A 9,432-nucleotide genomic window follows, 5' to 3' on the forward strand; every position below is an offset into this window, starting at 1 on the left:
CAGTGGGAGAGCCACGATTGAAACCCTAATCTGAGTACCAGGTCTGGGCTGTTCTGCTCCCCCTACCCAGCTGACTTCCTAGTGGGATTCCTAAGTGGCCGTAGGAGGGTCCTCCTCTGGAGAGCCCTTCCATTCTCTGCAGCCCTGGCTAAGGGGGGTTGTCCTGAGGTGACATTGAGAAGGACCAGCCACCACAGCCAGCCCTTAGGCCAGGCTTGGCAGCCCTGGTAGCCACTCATGACCGAGGTACCCCCGACCATGGCTAATCTCAGCCCGGGGAGCCAGGCCTGGCAGAGAGAGCTGGGCAGAGAGGCCTCACCCACCCTCCAGCCCGGAGCCTGCTAGGGATTTACCCTGAAGAATTTACTGCAGCCCAGGCATGAGAGGGGTGCAGATTTTGTTTCTTTTTAGCAGGACTTGAGAAGGAAGGGACCAGTGCAACTTGCTGCCTGCCACCTGCCATGGTTCTCAGAACCATCCCATCTCTGGCTGCTACTTGGGCCCAAGCTGGCTGGTGCTGGCTGTGTGGCTAGCCATGGATGCCCAGAGCCACTTCTGAGGTCTGGGTGCTAGGAGTCCATGCTGGGGTGAGAGTAAAGGGGTCAGAGTGAGTCACCTCTTAAGCATGTCCAGGGATTTACGTTGCACAAAAACAGGACCCAGTGTCCCCTCACAGCCTGAGGGACTGGCAGGGGACAAAGCCCTTCTATGTCAATCAGCTCATCGGAGTATGTGAGACAAATATTGTTCCCATTGTGTATGTGGGAAACTGGGAAAAGAGGGTGACCCACCTGAGGTCAGAGATGGAGTTAGGGACAGAGATCAGACTCAGTCCATCTTGAAGGTGGTGGAACACAGGCTTCCTTGCCCTGCCCTTTGTTCTCTGCCCCCTCCCTTCTCAGTGCTGGCCACTATGAGGAACCTGGGCTGCTAGGGGTCCTTAGAGGTGGCAGCTGGCTCAGCCCTGAGCGGGATACTAGAAATTGTCAGCTGGACATCCTTGCTGAGTAGCTGAGATCTCTGGCTTCTTGGAGGAGAGACAGCAGCTGTGAGTGTGGGGGACAAGGGCCCCTCAGGGCCAGCTCCCAGAGGGACCCAGGGCAAGTTTCCTCAGCTCTGAGGATGTGGGAAGGCTGCTGCTCTCCTGCTAAAAAGGCTGCAGCGTGGCCTACAGAGGCCACACAGCAGAAGGGACTGCCAAGGCTATGCAGTGCTGGATAGTTGAGGCTTGTGGTCATGAGGAAATCTGGGCTGGTGGGAGGAAGGTGGGGCATTGTGGACGAGATGGGGCTGGCGCCTCAGATACTCTTTTCAATATTAAGTTATTGGGTTCGATTATAAAAAATATTGTGCTTATTAAAGATCATTTCAGAAATCAGAAAAAGACTTTGCAAAAGAAACAGAAATTCCCCATAATCTCCCCATGCTGAGGAGGATCCAGGCCTCGAGAGAGAGTGATGCAGGGCTCACATCTAGGGGCTGGCCCTAAATGGCCTGTAGTGCATCATAGACACCAGCTCCTGGGGCTGGTGGGCTAGTGTGAGCCTGGCACCAGAATGCATAGCCATCCTCAGCAGCACCAGGGGCCCGCCGGAGGATGTGGCCACAGGGTCGGCCTCCCTGCCTGCTCAGGTATGGAGGGCTGGTGCCAACTTTCTGGATTCTGGGAACAGGTGCGCATGATTCTAGCGGAGCCCGCCTCCCCTAGGATGCCCTGGGTGGGGCATCCAGAAAGGCAAAGCTCTGGCCAGTTCATGGTCTCCCTGCTCCCCAGACATCCTGTTCAGTGAAATCTACGTGGCCTCCTGAGTTAAGGGTAGAGGGCCTCCTCCTGCAGGCTGGAGGGTTCAACATTGGGTCAGTGACCCTGTCTGGCTTCTTCCTCATGCCCCAGTGCCAGGCACCCTGAGGAGGGAGGGAGAAAAGAAGACAAGCAGGGGAGCCCAAGGCCACTTGGAAGGATCCTTTCTTCTGAACTGTCTACACAAGCAGTTTTCTAATGGCTTCCTGGAGCCCAAGGATTCCAGTAGGGCTTGGGGGCAGCTTGGGGTGGGGTTGGGGGGGAGCACTGCCTTTAAATCTGGGACTTTGGCATCATGGTATTTTTGGAAAAAAGGCTTCCACTACTGAACCACTGATCTGGTCCAGCAGACAGAAAACAGGGCCCAGAGAGGTCAGGGGTTGGTGCAAATTGCACAGTGGTGAGGTCTGTGGCATCTGCTTTCTTGTCCTGTGCTGTGGGCAGAACCTCAGCTTTGGGGCTTGGGAGTGAGGTGGGCAGTGGCCTCTCAGGACAGAGGACTCCGAGCGTCCAGTTAGGGTGGGGAGCTGGGAGAGGAGGGAAGAGAGGGAGCTGGATTCTGGGGGAGCTGATGCTGCAGACCGAAGTCTAGAGCCACAGGGAACTGGGTGATCCTGGGGGCTGAGGCTGGTCCCCAGGGGTTTCCCATGATCTCCATACAGGAAGGGGGGTTGGGAAGTGGGGGTACTCTCGGGCTGAGAAGGGTCATGCTCTGCCAGGCCCTAATGAGTCCTGAAATTCAATCCCATGTGGGCTGAGCTATTGTGGCGTCTAGTGACCTCCCGCAGGGCTGTGTCCGCCCCAAGGAAGAGGCAGTTTTCTTTGTTGGGCACCTGGGGGCTGTTTAGCTGGAGCTGTGTTTCCACGGTAAGCAGTTTTTTACTTGGGTTGGGTTTATTTGGGGTGGTTTTGGAGAGTCTGAGGGAGACTGGGAGGCCCATGTCACTCCTTTAGATCCACCATGTGGATGCCCCGGGGGACTGGTAATGGAGCTGGGCCCTGTGACATTGAAGTTGGAGGGGAAGCTGTATGCAGGGACAGAGTGCGCCGCCTGCACCCCCACAGACCCGCAGGCCAACGGATGCGGATGCGTTCCTCTGCATCTACCTAGCCAATCCCCCACCCTGAGTTAGACCCAGGACACGCTAGAAGTGGGCATTCCTACCAGACACTACCCCAATTTTCCAAAAGATTCCAGGATATCTCTGTTCTTCCAGCTTTGGCCCACCCACGGCCCTCTCACACCTCTCAGTCCCGATAGAGGTTCCCACCTTCTGGTTCCCTTCTCTCAGCTGAGCCAGCCCTTCCCACACATCTAAGGGGTGTGCTGCGGGGTGGGGAGGGGCGTCTGGGTGAGTAGCACGTGACCTAAGAGTTGGGCGAAGCTGGAATAGGAGTGAGGATGCACTCAGGGACGCATCCCGCAGTTGCTCTAGCTCGGCAGCACGTGCGGAAGGTCCGCTGCATCCGGCGCCCGCCCTTCCGCTCCCTTCCGCTCCCTTCTCCCCAGGAACAACCCGGCCTACATGCAGTTGCTGTCGCGGACGGGCGCCGGACTCGGTAGAGCCGCCTTGGCTTCTGTGGCGGGAAGCCCCGCGCATTTCACCAGGGGGCGCGCTTCGAGGGCTGGGCTCAGCGCACCCAGCCCCACAGGGCAGCCGAGTACGCGCCGTTGATCGCCGGGCCGGCGGGAGGTGGCTCGCGTGGCGCCACATCAATGAGCCCATCCGTCGCGGGGCAAGGGGGTTAGTTTGTTCTTCATTGCGAGTCGGTGGGGGCCTGTAGGGAGCAGGCGAGTGGAGGAAGGTCTGAGCGCCACATCCAAGCGTCGCGGGGCATTGAGGGGCCAAGGCCAGGCAGGACCTGCGCCGACGCGGCGGGCTCCGGTCCTGCGGCTCCCGGGACCCACGCCTCCGCCTTCCGACGGCGCCGAGCCGGCTCAGCCGCGCGGCTTCAGTGACACCCAGCGGCCGTGGCGGGAAGTGCAGGCTCCTCTCCCGGTGTTAAGGTCGTCCCGCGCCGCGAGGTTCCCACTCGTGGTTACGAGCGGGTACCCCCAAGAGAGAAGGCCGCGCTCTGCAGACTGTCCCGCGGGGCACTTCCCCTTCCCCTCCCCCAGTTTCCTCCCCTGCAGACTCCAGAGCGCTGGGAGATCCTGCACGGCTGCAGTGCCCGGAAGGGCGGGGCGGGGCGCAGCGGCGGCGCTGGGCAGTGACCCTAGCAGTTTCACTTCTGGATCTTACCCCGGGTGTGATGGGAGAGTACCTGGGGAGGGGGTGGAGGGGAGACACACGGCCCTGCCGAGGTCCAGCGCTCGGCACCCCAAGCGAGGGATGGGTTTTTACTCCAGGGGTGTCACGCGACCCACGCCTTCCTCCATTTTCCACCCCCCGCATGGGTTCCACTCCGCAGTCCCCGGAGCTGCCGCTCCTCCCCAGCAGCCGCCGCCTCCGCGGGGGCTGCCGACCCCCGGAGAGGCCCCGAGCGGCGTGGGCGGCAGGAGGAGCGAGCTGTGAAGCCGCAGGCGGGGGTTTAGGCTGCGGGCTGCTGAGACGCCGAGTTGTTTCTCAGAAGTGCAGCTGCCCCTCCCCTCACACTCCCCTTAACTCCCACCTCGCACCGCACCCCTCCCCCACTCCGCCCGGCCTTCGCTTTCCTCTCCCAGGCACCGGTAACCCGGGAATCTGGTGTCTGGGTCCACGCAGAATTAAGAGGCGATCCTGAGAGACGACGGGGGCCCAGAGTTCAGACCCAGCCTCAGTGCCCATATTCAGAGCCTCCCACAATTACACTGTCACCTCCCTGTCCGCCACACCCCGCTGGGCCAGAATTGTGATTTCATAGAACGGTTAAGAAAGTGACCACTTGGGAAAAGCCGCCGTCACTTCTATCCCACCGCTTAAGTTTGGTGGCAAGAGAAGGAAGCCGGAACTGGACCTTCTTTCTCTGTGCTACTCTTGTTTCTGGTGTTAGACGCAAGGCCTGACTGAGTCCTGGCTGGAAAGAACTTCAGAGATCCCTGACTCCAGGGAAAAATCAAGGCCCAGAGAGGGAAAGCCAAGTGCCCAGGGTCACTCAGAAAGAGGCAGGGCTGGGATTGGAACCCAGGAGTCCAGATACTCAGCTGGAGTCTGCATCAGGAGTCATTTGCTTTATTGAGACTTCAGAGCTTTGCTGGATTCACTGATTCTGCCTACTTTGCTCCAACACACACGCACCCAGGAGCCTAGAGAGGGCAGTTAGGGTCTATGAGTGAGAGGGAGGTGGGGGTGCTGAGAATGTGATTCCAATGGGGGTGGCATGGGGATTGAGCTGGTGGAAGGATGAGCCTGGAGGAGGCGGTGGCATCTGCCCCCTTAGTTCCCATCTACCAGCCGCCCCCAGGGCTGTGGTTTATTTGACTAGGCAGCTCTTCTGGGCCAGGGGGCTGGGGGGCTGAGGGGGGGAGGGGAGGTGATGGGAAAAGGCTGTTCTGGGGCTTCCTGCCCCCTCAGTCCTGGGGAAGGGGGGCAGTTTACATCACCCTCTAACCTCCATTCTTTCCACTGCAGTGCTCTTTCCCTGGGTATGTTCATGTTATTCTGGGGGAAGGTCTGTTATTTGGGGGAAGGGAGGCAGCTGCCTACTTCACAGGTCAAGCAGAGTTAAAAACAAAACCGCAGCAAATTCAACACCCCGTGTCCTTCAGGGACTTTCCATGACACCTTCCTTCCCCCCTCTCCCCCAAGCCAGGGAGTACCTCCCCAGAGGGCCTCCCCACCCCAGGTGCAGTGGCTTTTGGCTTTTATGCAAACAACTGTCTGACCAGGAATGCTCTGCAGCTAAACTTGTGTCCCGGGCAGCATGTGTGCCTCCATCATCCCTCAGCGTTCCTGGCCTTCCCAGAACTCTCACCTCCACTCTTCCTCAGACTCTGGATGCTAGGGGATGGGAGGTGAGGGAAGAGAGATAGGTCCTTGTCCCCCTGCCTGCCCTTGGGTGGCAGTTGCCTGCAGCTGGAGGTTTGGGCGCCACAGCCTGTGTGAATGACCTGGTTGTGTCAAGTGATGGGGGAGGAGGAGAGTGCAGGTGTGGGGTGGCTTCCACTGCCAGGCCCACCACCTTCTAAAACATGAAGTTAGTTCCCAAGAATTAGGAAAGGAAACCTCCTCAGGCGGGAAGGAAGTCCATTCTGCCCCAACCCCAGCAGCAGTCAGCTGCGGAGCTCTCCACTGCTCCATGGCAAGGGGGATCTGAGTCTCCTTGTCTCCCTCTTTTCTCCCTGAGCTGCTTCTGCTTTGAGAAGGGATTGGGAATGGAGAAAGCCACATACCATTCTCTCCAAGGCTGAAAATCAGCTTACCAAGAGGCCATTTTTGAATGTATTTAATGTTACAATACAAAGACAGGCTGCAGTGCTGGTCCTCTCTCCCTGCCCTTGGTGTTGAGGCTGGAGAACCTGCTGAAGATCCTCAAAACAGCCTGGTGGTGCTGAAGGGAGGGAGATGGTGCTGAACGTAGAGCCAGCAAAAGCTGGCCCCACGCTTACTAATCCTAAACTTCAGAAATCTCTTCCTCCTTCCACAGAAGAGGGGAAAGGGAAGGTGTTTTGGATGAAGTTGAGCAGAAGGCCTGACCACCTGTCAGACTCTTTTCTGACATTTTCTAAGAGAGAACAGAAGATATCAAGACAGAGAGAAAGCTGCATGGTCCCTATGCCATTCTCCTAGGAGTTCCCCCCCCAACACGTGGACCTCCAAGTAGCTAAAGACTACATTTAAATGTGGCTGAGTTCAGCAACTGCAACTTGAGTTTCCCAACGTGGATGTTTCTGAGCCCCCAGAGATGAAAAAGTCAGGACTTGCTTATCTTTTAGGAAGAATCCCTGCTGGGAGGGAAGGTGGAGTGGTGTCTTGCAACTGGGAGACACTGTGCTCAATGTGTTGATCCCGTCAAGTCCAGGCCCCAACCTCCTCCCAACCTAAGGACCAGTGGAACCAGAACCCAACTTTGGGGGCCTGGGGGCCAGCAGTAGGATATCATGGCAGGCTCAGGAAGCTGTCAGGTGAGATGCTTTATTTTGGTGGTAATTCCATTTATCTTGGTACTTGGACTTTAAGAAATAGCCAGAGGGCTAAATTAAGAAAACATTCCTAGAGGCAGAATGAAATCTTTCCATCTTCTGACAGCAGCAACTACAAATGATAGGCATGCACAATGACTAATTTTAAACACACCAATTTTTTTTATTTTTCAGTGTAAAAATCAAACATGATAAAGAAACCTTGAAAACTATCAGCAGGGTTGTTTTTGACGCGAGGATGCACTCATTATTGCTACATTTCAGAAGCTGACTCTTTAAACAGTCTTTACAGATGAGTAGGGTACCTTACAGTGCTCCAAATGATTGGACTCCAGGTAAAACTCAGAGAATTCAGGAGGGAAGGTCATTGCTGGGCAGGGAGGGCATTTCTGGGAAATCCAGATGAGAGTGCTGTGAGCACAGGCTGTGTCAAAACCGCTCGGCAAGGGCTCCCTCCCTCTCTCCTGGTGGGAAGGCCACCCTGAGCCCCAAACCACGTTCCCCTCCTCCCCCCGCCCCATCATTCTGCAGACAAGGGTCATCCACAGACCACACGTGTGGTGGCTTTGGCAACCAGAAATTAAAAATAAGCTATGGTTTTTCCAGTAGCCAAAATGATCCTTCAAAGCTCACAGACTGAGAACTTGAGCATACAAAACCACAGTCTGGGTGAAGGGATGTCTGCTTTTCAAATGACCTGCTAATTCTTTGCAACCCACAGTAATTTGGTTTCTGTGAACTCACAGAAGCGGTCCTACCAAAAAGGGCCTTGTCTGCTAACCTGGAAAAGTCCTTGTATGAATGAGTCACTGGCAATGGGATCAGTCATTTTTCAGGCTGCCTCATTTTCCTAACATGTTAAAGTGTTTCTTCTCAGTCTTTTTAGGAGAGGGGTAAGCAAAGCTGCAGTTACGTTCAGAGTATGGAGTAGGCCCCACAGATGCACCGAATCGGCTTGGGAGAAGGTGGGTGGCATCATGGGACTGCTCTCCAGGCTTTCTAGAGGGAGGTCAATGGAAAGATGGACAGTGAAGACCATTTCAGGAAACTCTAAGTTGCTTGGGAAATTAATGGTTGAGGGCTCATAGGACAGTAGGGGAGCAAAACTATTCTACTTCCCTGGCTGCAAAGCCGTGAAGTATCTGTAGCATGTGGTTAACTCACATTGGTTCTAAGGCTCAGCATGTTCTCTACTCTTATGCATTAAAAAAAAATGAAGGAAACTGTGTGTTAGAGATCAGTTGCCTCCACTGGCAGCTGAATGACTTTTATGGTCCTAGTATGGTCTTGAATATTTTCCATGTCTTTAAATCTAAATACAGTATATATAGTGGAAAATTTGCAACCATCCAACATAATTTCCCCCCTCCCCCCTCAAAAAACATAACGTTACTCAATAGACAAAATTACATAAAACCTCACAACATCCTTGGGAGGTAGACATTGTTATGACCTTACATTGTTTAATGAAAACATTAACATTCCAGTTTCAAATAACAACTTAATATCAATGTATAAGACAGTCCACTATTGTAATAGAGGAAACTTGCATCTAACTTCTTCAAAGTGCAAAGACCTTTTTATCATATTGATGGCATGCTGGGGTCCAGACTATATACAGCTTGGGTACACAGAGGTACAGTCTTGTGTTAAGAACTCAGAAAAGTGTAAAGCCTACACCTCTCTTCTAGGCTCTTGCAAGTCCACAGTCCTTAGAGGCAGCAGTCCCCAGCCCTGGGTTCGTGATCCTTCTCAGAACCGTTCAGTCTTTCGGCCTTAGAGAACAGAGTGCTATTGCTAGGATGGCTCAGGTTTAACCTTTGGTTTCAGGTCAAAATTGTCCTCTTTACAGGCACTTAAATCCCAAATCATTCTGCTTTTCTGAACTCTGCTTATAGCGATTCTCTGAACTATACTTCTGTTTGAGCACAAAAACAGCTCCCGATTCTTTAAAAGATGAGATATCACTGTAGATCTCTTCTGCACAGCCTGATGCTATTTTCTAGGACAAAATTTTCGTCACTCCATTTTCTTTTCTCTCCTTGAGCTCACAAGTCCTAATTCTGAGTCTTTGTGAAAGAACTTGGACATCACTGAGGACTCAAATCTTGTGTCCTGGAGTCTCTTTTATTTTTGAGGAAGATTAGCCCTGAGATAACACCTGCTGTCAATCCTCCTCTTTTTGTTGAGGAAGACTGGCCCTGAGCTAACATCCGTGCCCATGTTCCTCCACTTTATATGTGGGATGCCTGCCACAGCATGGCTTGTCAAGCGGTGCCAAGTCCACACCCGAGATCCAAACCGGCGAACCCCGGGCCACTGAAGCGGAATGTGCGAACTTAACTGTTGCATCATTGGGCTGGCCCCCCGGAGTTTCCAAATCTCCACTAGAGACCTATTCTCAGTGGGATATACTTTAAAGCTAGGACTTAAAAAATTTAACATTTAACATATCCATTACGGTCTTACTGCCTGCCCTGGGATATATATCAGAAGTACTGCTTTTTCCCTTAAAATATTCAAAAAAAAAAAAAAAAAAAAAAAAAAAAAAGTGGAGATTTGGGGAGGG

This window comes from Equus quagga, chromosome 11 (genome assembly GCF_021613505.1).
Source record: "Equus quagga isolate Etosha38 chromosome 11, UCLA_HA_Equagga_1.0, whole genome shotgun sequence".
NCBI classification, from domain to species: Eukaryota; Metazoa; Chordata; class Mammalia; order Perissodactyla; family Equidae; genus Equus; species Equus quagga.